The sequence below is a fragment of the Capricornis sumatraensis genome, chromosome 14 (genome assembly GCF_032405125.1).
Source record: "Capricornis sumatraensis isolate serow.1 chromosome 14, serow.2, whole genome shotgun sequence".
NCBI classification, from domain to species: Eukaryota; Metazoa; Chordata; class Mammalia; order Artiodactyla; family Bovidae; genus Capricornis; species Capricornis sumatraensis.
In genome coordinates this window covers 62,374,735-62,384,372 of record NC_091082.1, presented here as the reverse complement: position 1 = coordinate 62,384,372, position 9,638 = coordinate 62,374,735, and positions in this window count along the sequence as shown.

The window sequence follows — 9,638 nt, the reverse complement described above, 5'->3', positions numbered from 1 at the left end:
CCTTAGTTTTGTTTTAACACAGTGCTTACTAAATATCTGTAGATTAAGTGAATTAATTTTAACCTACTCTTCCATTTTACAGATGAAAACTGCAAAATAGTGCAACATAGACTTGCATAAGATGTTATGTCTAAAACTTTTTACTCACTGAGCAGAGGAACAGTTTGTTTAACTTAAGAAAAAATGTTTTTTAAAATCTTCTCGGAAAGAAAATAACTTTAATAGGCTGTGATTAAAAAGCAAAGACTAACTTCTGGAATGGGTTATTGTTTCACATATACTAGGAACAGCAGAGGTAGTGAAACAAGCATGGGCTTTGGAGTCAGACATTCCTTGATTCAACTAATATTAAGCTCCTACTCTGTACTTAGAGTTGTACTGGGTTATAAGAGATTTAGTAGTGAGGATAAAAAAGAGCCCTGGCTTATGGAAATTATATTCAAGGAGAGGAAGGCAAAAAATAAATAATTTCAAGTACAGATAAATGCTGTAAATAAAGCAGTGCAATAAGAAGAGTGACTGGGATGGGGCCTATTTTATATACAACAGTGGCTCTCTGAGGAGGTGACATTTGAGCTGAGTCCTACATGATGAGAGAGAACCAGCTGTATGAAGATCTGAGCAAGTGTGTGCTAGACAGGTGAAACTGCAAGAGCAAAGGCCTTGAGAAAGGTAAGAGCTTGGCTTCTTTGAGGAATAAATGAAGTCTGTGTGGCCAGAGCATCGGGAGTATGGGTGGAGTAGCATGAGATGAAACTGAAGAGTGCAGCAGAGACTTACTTAGGCCATGGTGTTGTATCTCCCAATTTTCACTTGGGCATGTGGCTACCCAGTTAAAGATGACATGTTCTAGCTTTTCTCAGGTAGGTATAGTCAAATGACTGAGTTCTCACCTGTGGCATAAAAATGCCAGTGTCATATAGATCTTCTAGGAGCTTAGTAAACAGGCATGCACCCCTTGCCCTTTTCTTATTTTTCTTCCAATTTTGGTGTTTGGAATGCATATAATGACTGGTTCTCTAGCTGCTTTTTTAGGTCATTAGTGTGAGTGTCAGGTCCTAGGGATGGCAGAGTAGGAAGGAGTTTGTGCCCTGAGGAATTTTTTTGGCTATGCTTGGTCTTGGGCCTTCCCAGATGGCTCAGTGGTAAAGAATCTGCCTGTCAATGCAGGAGACAGGAGTTTGATCTCTGGATCCAGAAGATCCCCTGAAGGAGAAAATGGCAACCCACTCCAGTATTCTTGCCTGGAAAATTCCGTGGACAGAGGAGCCTGGCAGGCTGTACTCCATGGGCTTGCAAAGAGTCAGAAATGACTGAGCACACATCTACACACATGCTGAGTCTTGGTGGAGGTCTGTGGGCTCTTAAATGTAGCACACAAACTTTTCTATTTGTGAGGGCTTCTCTAGTTGTGGCATGCGGGCTTAGTTTCCCAACCAGGGATCCCAGTCCCCAGCACTGGAAGGCAGATTCTTATCCACTGGACCACCAGGAAAGTCCCCCTGAGAACTTCTTGAAGCTGAACCCCAGTGCCATTCTTGGATGATCTTTATCCAGACTTACATATCAGAGATGTAAACTTCTATCTTGTTTAAGCTCTTGTTACTTTGGTTTCTCTTGCTCATAGTCCAAACCTAATTCTAAGTGATAGAGGAGGGATCCACATCATTTAAGTTTTTACTGGTACTGTGAAGAAACTGGATTTTATTCTAAATGCAATGGAGAGCCACTGATGTTTTAAGCAGAAGAGTTAATGTGACCCAATTTGTATCTTACAAGATTTTATAAGATATAATGGAGAAAGAGTTGTAGGTATGCAAGAGTGGAAAAGGGAAAAACGTTTACTAGAAATGGTGCTGCCTCATGGGGAAGTTAGCAATATCTAGCAAAATTATGTGTGATTTACCCTTTGGCTAGCAATCCCACTTGTGGGATTCTGTCCCCAAAATACACTAGCAAAAATACAAATTGAAGTGGGAATGAGGCTATTTATATTACAACAGTATATGTAATAGCAAGACAAAAAAATCCAAATGCTCATCAGAAAGGGATTTATTGAATAAATTATGATATGTCTGCATAGTGAATTACTACTATGTAGTTATAAAAGGATTTGAGGAAGATAGCTAATATTGCCATGGAGTTATCTCTGCTGCTGCTGCTGCTAAGTCGCTTCAGTCATGTCTGACTCTGTGGGACCCCATAGACGGCAGCCCACCAGGCTCTCCTGTCCCTGGGATTCTCCAGGCCAGAACACTGGAGTAGAATGCCATTTTCTTTTCCAGTGCATGAAAGTGAAAAGTGAAATCTTTTCTGACCATAATGCATTAAGATTAGATCTCAATTACAGGAGAAAAACTATTAAAAATTCCAACATTTGGAGGTTGAACAACACACTTCTGAATAACCAACAAATCACAGAAGAAATCAAAAAAGAAATCAAAATATGCATAGAAACTAATGAAAACACAACAACCCAAAACCTGTGGGACACTATAAAAGCAGTGCTAAGAGGAAAGTTCATGGCAATACAGGTATACCTCAAGAAACAAGAAAAAAGTCAAATAAACAACCTAACTCTGCACCTAAAGCAACTAGAAAAGGAAGAATTGGAGAACCCCGGAGCTAGTAGAAGGAAAGAAATCGTAAAAATTAGGGCAGAAATAAATGCAAAAGAAACAAAAGAGACCATAGCAAAAATCAACAAAGCCAAAACCTGGTTCTTTGAAAGGATAAATAAAACTGACAAACCATTAGCCAGACTCATCAAGAAGCAAAGACAGAAAAATCAAATCAATAAAATTAGAAATGAAAATGGAGAGATCACAACAGACAACACAGAAATACAAAGGATCATAAGAGACTACTATCAGCAGTTATATGCCAATAAAATGGACAACGTGGAAGAAATGGACAAATTCTTAGAAAAGTACAATTTTCCAAAACTGAACCAGGAAGAAATAGAAAATCTTAACAGACCCATCACAAGCACGGAAATTGAAGCTGTAATCAGAAATCTTCCAGCAAACAAAAGCCCAGGTCCAGACGGCTTCACAGCTGAATTCTACCAAAAATTTCAAGAAGAGCTAACACCTATCCTACTCAAACTCTTCCAGAAAATTGCAGAGGAAGGTAAACTTCCAAACTCATTCTATGAGGCCACCATCACCCTAATACCAAAACCTGACAAAGATACTACAAAAAAAGAAAACTACAGGCCAATATCACTGATGAACATAGATGCAAAAATCCTCAACAAAATTCTAGCAATCAGAATCCAACAACACATTAAAAAGATCATACACCATGACCAAGTGGGCTTTATCCCAGGGATGCAAGGATTCTTCAATATCCACAAATCAATCAATGTAATTCACCACATTAACAAATTGAAAAATAAAAACCATATGATTATCTCAATAGATGCAGAGAAGGCCTTTGACAAAATTCAACATCCATTTATGATAAAAACTCTCCAGAAAGCAGGAATAGAAGGAACATACCTCAACATAATAAAAGCTATATATGACAAACCCACAGCAAACATTATCCTCAATGGTGAAAAATTGAAAGCATTTCCCATAAAGTCAGGAACAAGACAAGGGTGCCCACTTTCACCGCTACTATTCAACATAGTTCTGGAAGTTTTGGCCACAGCAATCAGAGCAGAAGAAGAAATAAAAGGAATCCAAATTGGAAAAGAAGAAGTAAAACTCTCACTGTTTGCAGATGATATGATCCTCTACATGGAAAACCCTAAAGACTCCACTAGAAAATTACTAGAGCTAATCAATGAATATAGTAAAGTTGCAGGATATAAAATCAACACACAGAAATCCCTTGCATTCCTATACACTAATAATGAGAAAGTAGAAAAAGAAATTAAGGAAACAATTCCATTCACCATTGCAACGAAAAGAATAAAATACTTAGGAATATATCTACCTAAAGAAACTAAAGACCTATATATAGAAAACTATAAAACACTGATGAAAGAAATCAAAGAGGACACTAATACATGGAGAAATATACCATGTTCATGGATTGGAAGAATCAATATAGTGAAAATGAGTATACTACCCAAAGCAGTTTACAAATTCAATGCAATCCCTGTCAAGCTACCAGCCATATTTTTCACAGAACTAGAACAAATAATTTCAAGATTTGTATGGAAATACAAAAAATCTAGAATTGCCAAAGCAATCTTGAGAAAGAAGAATGGAACTGGAGGAACCAACTTGCCTGACTTCAGGCTCTACTACAAAGCCAGAGTCATCAAGACAGTATGGTACTGGCACAAAGACAGACATGTAGATCAATGGAACAAAATAGAAAGCCCAGAGATAAATCCACACACCTATGGACACCTTATCTTTGACAAAGGAGGCAAGAATATACAATGGAGTAAAGACAATCTCTTTAACAAGTGGTGCTGGGAAAACTGGTCAACCACTTGTAAAAGAATGAAACTAGATCACTTTCTAACACTGCACACAAAAATAAATTCAAAATGGATTAAAGATCTAAATGTAAGACCAGAAACTATAAAACTCCTAGAGGAGAATATAGGCAAAACACTCTCAGACATAAATCACAGCAGGATCCTCTATGATCCACCTCCCAGAATACTGGAAATAAAAGCAAAAATAAACAAATGGGATCTAATTAAAATTAAAAGCTTCTGCACAACAAAGGAAAATATAAGCAAGGTGAAAAGACAGCCTTCTGAATGGGAGAAAATAATAGCAAATGAAGCAACTGACAAACAACTAATCTCAAAAATATACAAGCAACTTATGCAGCTCAATTCCAGAAAAATAAACGACCCAATCAAAAAATGGGCCAAAGAACTAAATAGACATTTCTCCAAAGAAGACATACGGATGGCTAACAAACACATGAAAAGATGCTCAACATCACTCATTATTAGAGAAATGCAAATCAAAACCACAATGAGGTACCACTTCACACCAGTCAGAATGTCTGCAATCCAAAAATCTGCAAGCAATAAATGCTGGAGAGGGTGTGGAGAAAAGGGAACCCTCCTACACTGTTGGTGGGAATGCAAACTAGTACAGCCACTTTGGAGAACAGTGTGGAGATTCCTTAAAAAATTGCAAATAGAACTACCTTATGACCCAGCAATCCCACTGCTGGGCATACACACCGAGGAAACCAGAATTGAAAGAGACACATGTACCCCAATGTTCATCGCAGCACTGTTTATAATAGCCAGGACATGGAAACAACCTAGATGTCCATCAGCAGATGAATGGATAAGAAAGCTGTTGTACATATACACAATGGAGTATTACTCAGCTGTTAAAAAGAATTCATTTGAATCAGTTCTGATGAGATGGATGAAACTGGAGCCGATTATACAGAGTGAAGTGAGCCAGAAAGAAAAACACCAATACAGTATACTAACACATATATATGGAATTTAGAAAGATGGCAATGATGACCCTGTATGCAAGACAGCAAAAAAGACACAGCTGTGTATAGTGGACTTTTGGACTCAGAGGGAGAGGGAGAGGGTGGGATGATTTGGGAGAATGGCATTGTAACACGTATACTATCATGTAAGAATCGAATCGCCAGTCTATGTCCTACCCAGGATACAGCATGCTTGGGGCTGGTGCACGGTGATGACCCAGAGAGATGTTATGGGGAGGGATGTGGGAGGGGGGTTCATGTTTGGGAACGCATGTACACCCATGGTGGATTCATGTCAATGTATGGCAAAACCAATACAGTATTGTAAAGTAAAATAAAGTAAAAATAAAAATTAAAAAAAAGAAAGAAAGTGAAGTCGCTTAGTCGTGTCCAACTCTTAGCCACCCCATGGACTGCAGCCTGCCAGGCTCCTCCGTCCATGAGATTTTCCAGGCAAGAATACTGGAGTTATCTCTAGGATATAGTTACGTGAAAGAACAAGATGAGGACAGAGTGTATCGTATACTTTTATGGAAGGAATGGGGTGGGGAATATGAGTGTGTGTGTATTTCCTTCCATTTTCAGAAACAATGGAAGGATAAACCAAAAAATTGTAAAAGTGATTGCTAGTGGAATGAGGGGAATCAACTGGGTAGAGAGGGGACAGGAATAAATTTAGAAGTTTTCTGAATATTCCTTGTTTGTAGTTTGGAACCATCTAAGTGTTTTATCACTGCAGATGGTGATTGCAGCCATGAAATTAAAAGACGCTTACTCCTTGGAAGAAAAGTTGTGACCAACCTAGATAGCATATGGAAAAGCAGAGACATCACTTTGCCAACAAAAGTCCTCTAGTCAAGGCTATCGTTTTCCCAGTGGTCATGTATGGATGTGAGAATTGGACTGTGAAGAAAGCTGAGTGCCGAAGAATTGATGCTTTTGAACTGTGGTGCTGGAGAAGACTCTTTAAGAGTCCCCTGGACTGCAGGGAGATCCAACCAGTCCATTCTGAAGGAGATCAGCCCTGGGATTTCTTTGGAAGGAATGATGCTAAAGCTGAAACTCCAGTACTTTGGCTACCTCATGCGAAGAGTTGACTCATTGGAAAAGACTCTGATGCTGGGAGGGATTGGGGGCAGGAGGAGAAGGGGACGACAGAGGATGAGATGGCTGGATGGCATCACTGACTCGAGGGACGTGAGTCTGAGTGAACTCCGGGAGTTGATGATGGACAGGGAGGCCTGGTGTGCTGCGATTCATGGGATCGCAAATAGCCAGACATGACTGAGCGACTGAACTGACTGAAGTGTTTTATATAATTACAAAACAAAATTAGATCAAAATGAAAAAGAATCCTTAAAATTTGAAAATGAACCTAACTGTATGATGTTTAGGCCATAAACATACAAAAAATTATTTTCAGTATCTCTAAATCCTTATATTTTGACTATACATTGTGAGTGGGCTATATCCTAGGAAAAGATTCCTAGCAAAGGAATTTTAAATTGCATTCAGTTACCTTTTTATTAGTAATATCAGTATTGTTATACCAATATTCACAGGTGGCTCAGTAAAGAATCCCCCTGCAATGCAGGTGACGTGTTCAATCCCTGGGTTGGGAAGATCTCCTGGAGAATGAATGGCAACCCTCTCCAGTATCCCTGACCAGAAAATCCCATGGACAGAAGAGCCTGGCAGGCTACAATCCATGGGGTCACACGGTTGGACATAACTTAGCAACTAAACAACAACAACATTGTTATTATATCACTATTCATAATAAAATATATGTAATTATAACAGTGTTAGAAACCAAGATTTTCAGTGTACAAGTGTGTAACACAGTTATAAGTAGAAACTCTATAGTGTTAAATTTGAATTGGAAATAACAGGACTCATTTATTTTTGAAGTGGAGAAGTTTTAAATTTTGATGAATCTCAGTTTGTCAATTCTTTTTCCTTTTGTATTTTGTGCTTTAGGTGTGGTATCTAAGAAATCATTGCTTAGTTCAAGGTCCCAAAGATTTATTCTTATGTTTTCTTATAAGAATTTTATAACTTTGGCTCTTAAATTTAGATCTATAATACATTTTGAGTTTTTATGTATGGTGTGAGGTAAGCATTTCAAATTAATCATTTTGCATATGAATATTCATTTGTTCCAGTACCATTTACTGAAAAGACTGTTGTTTTCCTATTGAATTGTCTGTTACCTTTCTTAAAAATCAATTGACCGTAAACGTTTGGGTTTATTTCTGGACTTTCAAACTTAATTCATTGATGTAAATAATCCCTATGCCAGTACCACACTGTCTTGATTACTGTAGCTTTGTAGTCTGTTGAAATCAAGAAGGTGAGTCTTCTAGCTTTGTCCTTTTTCCAAGATTGTTTTGGTTCTTGTTGTTTTACATTGTCATAAGAATTTTAGGATCAGCTGGTCAATCATTGTAAAAAAGCTGGGATTTTGATATAATAGCTTTGAATCTGTAGATTAAATTGGAGAGCATTGCCATCATAATGGTACTAAGTTTTCTAATCTATGAACATGGGCTACCTTTCCATATATTTAAACCTTTCAAGATTTTATTCTACAGTGTTTTATCATTTTCAGTGTCCAAGTATTGCACTTTTTTGTTAAATTTATTTCTAAATTGTTTCTTTGTGCTATTGAGAATGGAATTGTTTTCTTAATTTCAACTTTGAATTGTTTGTTGCCAATGTGTAGAAATGTAGTTGATTTAGTGTCTTGTTGTTGTATCCTGTGATCTTGCTGAACTTGTTTATTCTAGTTGTTTTTTAGGTGAATTTCCTCAGATTTTCTATATATGAGTACGTCTTTTGTGAATAATGACGGTTTTACTTCTTAATTCAATCTGGATGCCTTTTAGTTCTTTTTCTTGCCAAATTGCTGTGGATAGAATTTCCAGTTCAATGGCAAATAGAAGGAATGAGAATGTACGGTCTTATCTTTTTAAAATTTTATTTTTATTTATTTATTTTTGGCTACACTGGGTCTCTGTTGTTGTGCGTGGGCTTTGTCTAGTTGTGGAGAGCAGGGGCTACGTTCCAGTTGTGGTGTGCACGCTTCTCATCGCAGTGGTGTCTCTCGTTGTGGAGCACAGGCTCTAGGCTGCAGGTTTTAGTAGTTACACCTTAAGGGCTCTAGAGTGCGGGCTCTTGTGTTGCATGGGCTTAGCTGCTCTACAGACCTGAACCTGTGTCACCTGCATTGGCAAGTGGATTCTTATCCAGGTACCACCAGGGAAGCCCACAGTCTTATCTTGTACCTGATCTTAGTGAGAAAGCATATTTCACCATTACATATGATGTTAGCTGTAGGTTTCTCTCTTTTTAAAATTTAAGTGAATAGCTGTATTTGACCAGTGGACATTGCATCTTTTTTTAATACATGTTTTTAAATTGGAGGAAAATTGCTTTACAATGTTGTGTTATTTTCTGCCATACAACAATGCAAATCAGTCATAATTATACATATATACCCTCCCTCTTGAACCTCCCTCCCCTCGCCCTATTCTTACCCCTCTAGGTCATAAGAGAGTACCAGGCTGGGCTCCTTGTGTTATATGGGAACTTCTCATCTATCTGTTTTACACATGATAGTGTATATATGTTGATACTACTTTCTCCATTCATCCCACTCTCTCCTCCCACTGTGTCTGCAAGTCCATTCTCTACGTCTGCATCTCCATTTGTCCCCTGTAAATAAGTTCATCAATACCATTTTTCTAGATTCCATATATATGCACTAATGTATGATACTTGTTTTCCTCTTTCTGACTTCACTCTATATAACAGGCTGTAGGTTCATCCACCTCACTAAAACTGACTCAAAATTTATTATTTTTTATGGTTGAGTAATAGTCCACTGATACATGTACCACGTATTCTTTATCTGTTCATCTGTAGGTGGACGTCTAGGTTGCTTCCTCGGTTTTTCATAGATCCCCTTTATCAGGTTAAAGAAGTCCTTTTCTATTCCTACTTTGTTTATGTTTTTTTTTTCTTTTTCTTTCTTGGCCTTGCTGCATGGCTTGTGGGATCTTAGTTCCCTAATGAGGGATTGAATCTGTTCCTTCAGCAATGAAAACTTGGAGTCTTAGCCACTGTACCACCAGGGAATTCCTCCTGAAGGTTTCTTGTTTTTTTTTTTTTAAGTTATGAATGGATGTTGGATCTTGTCA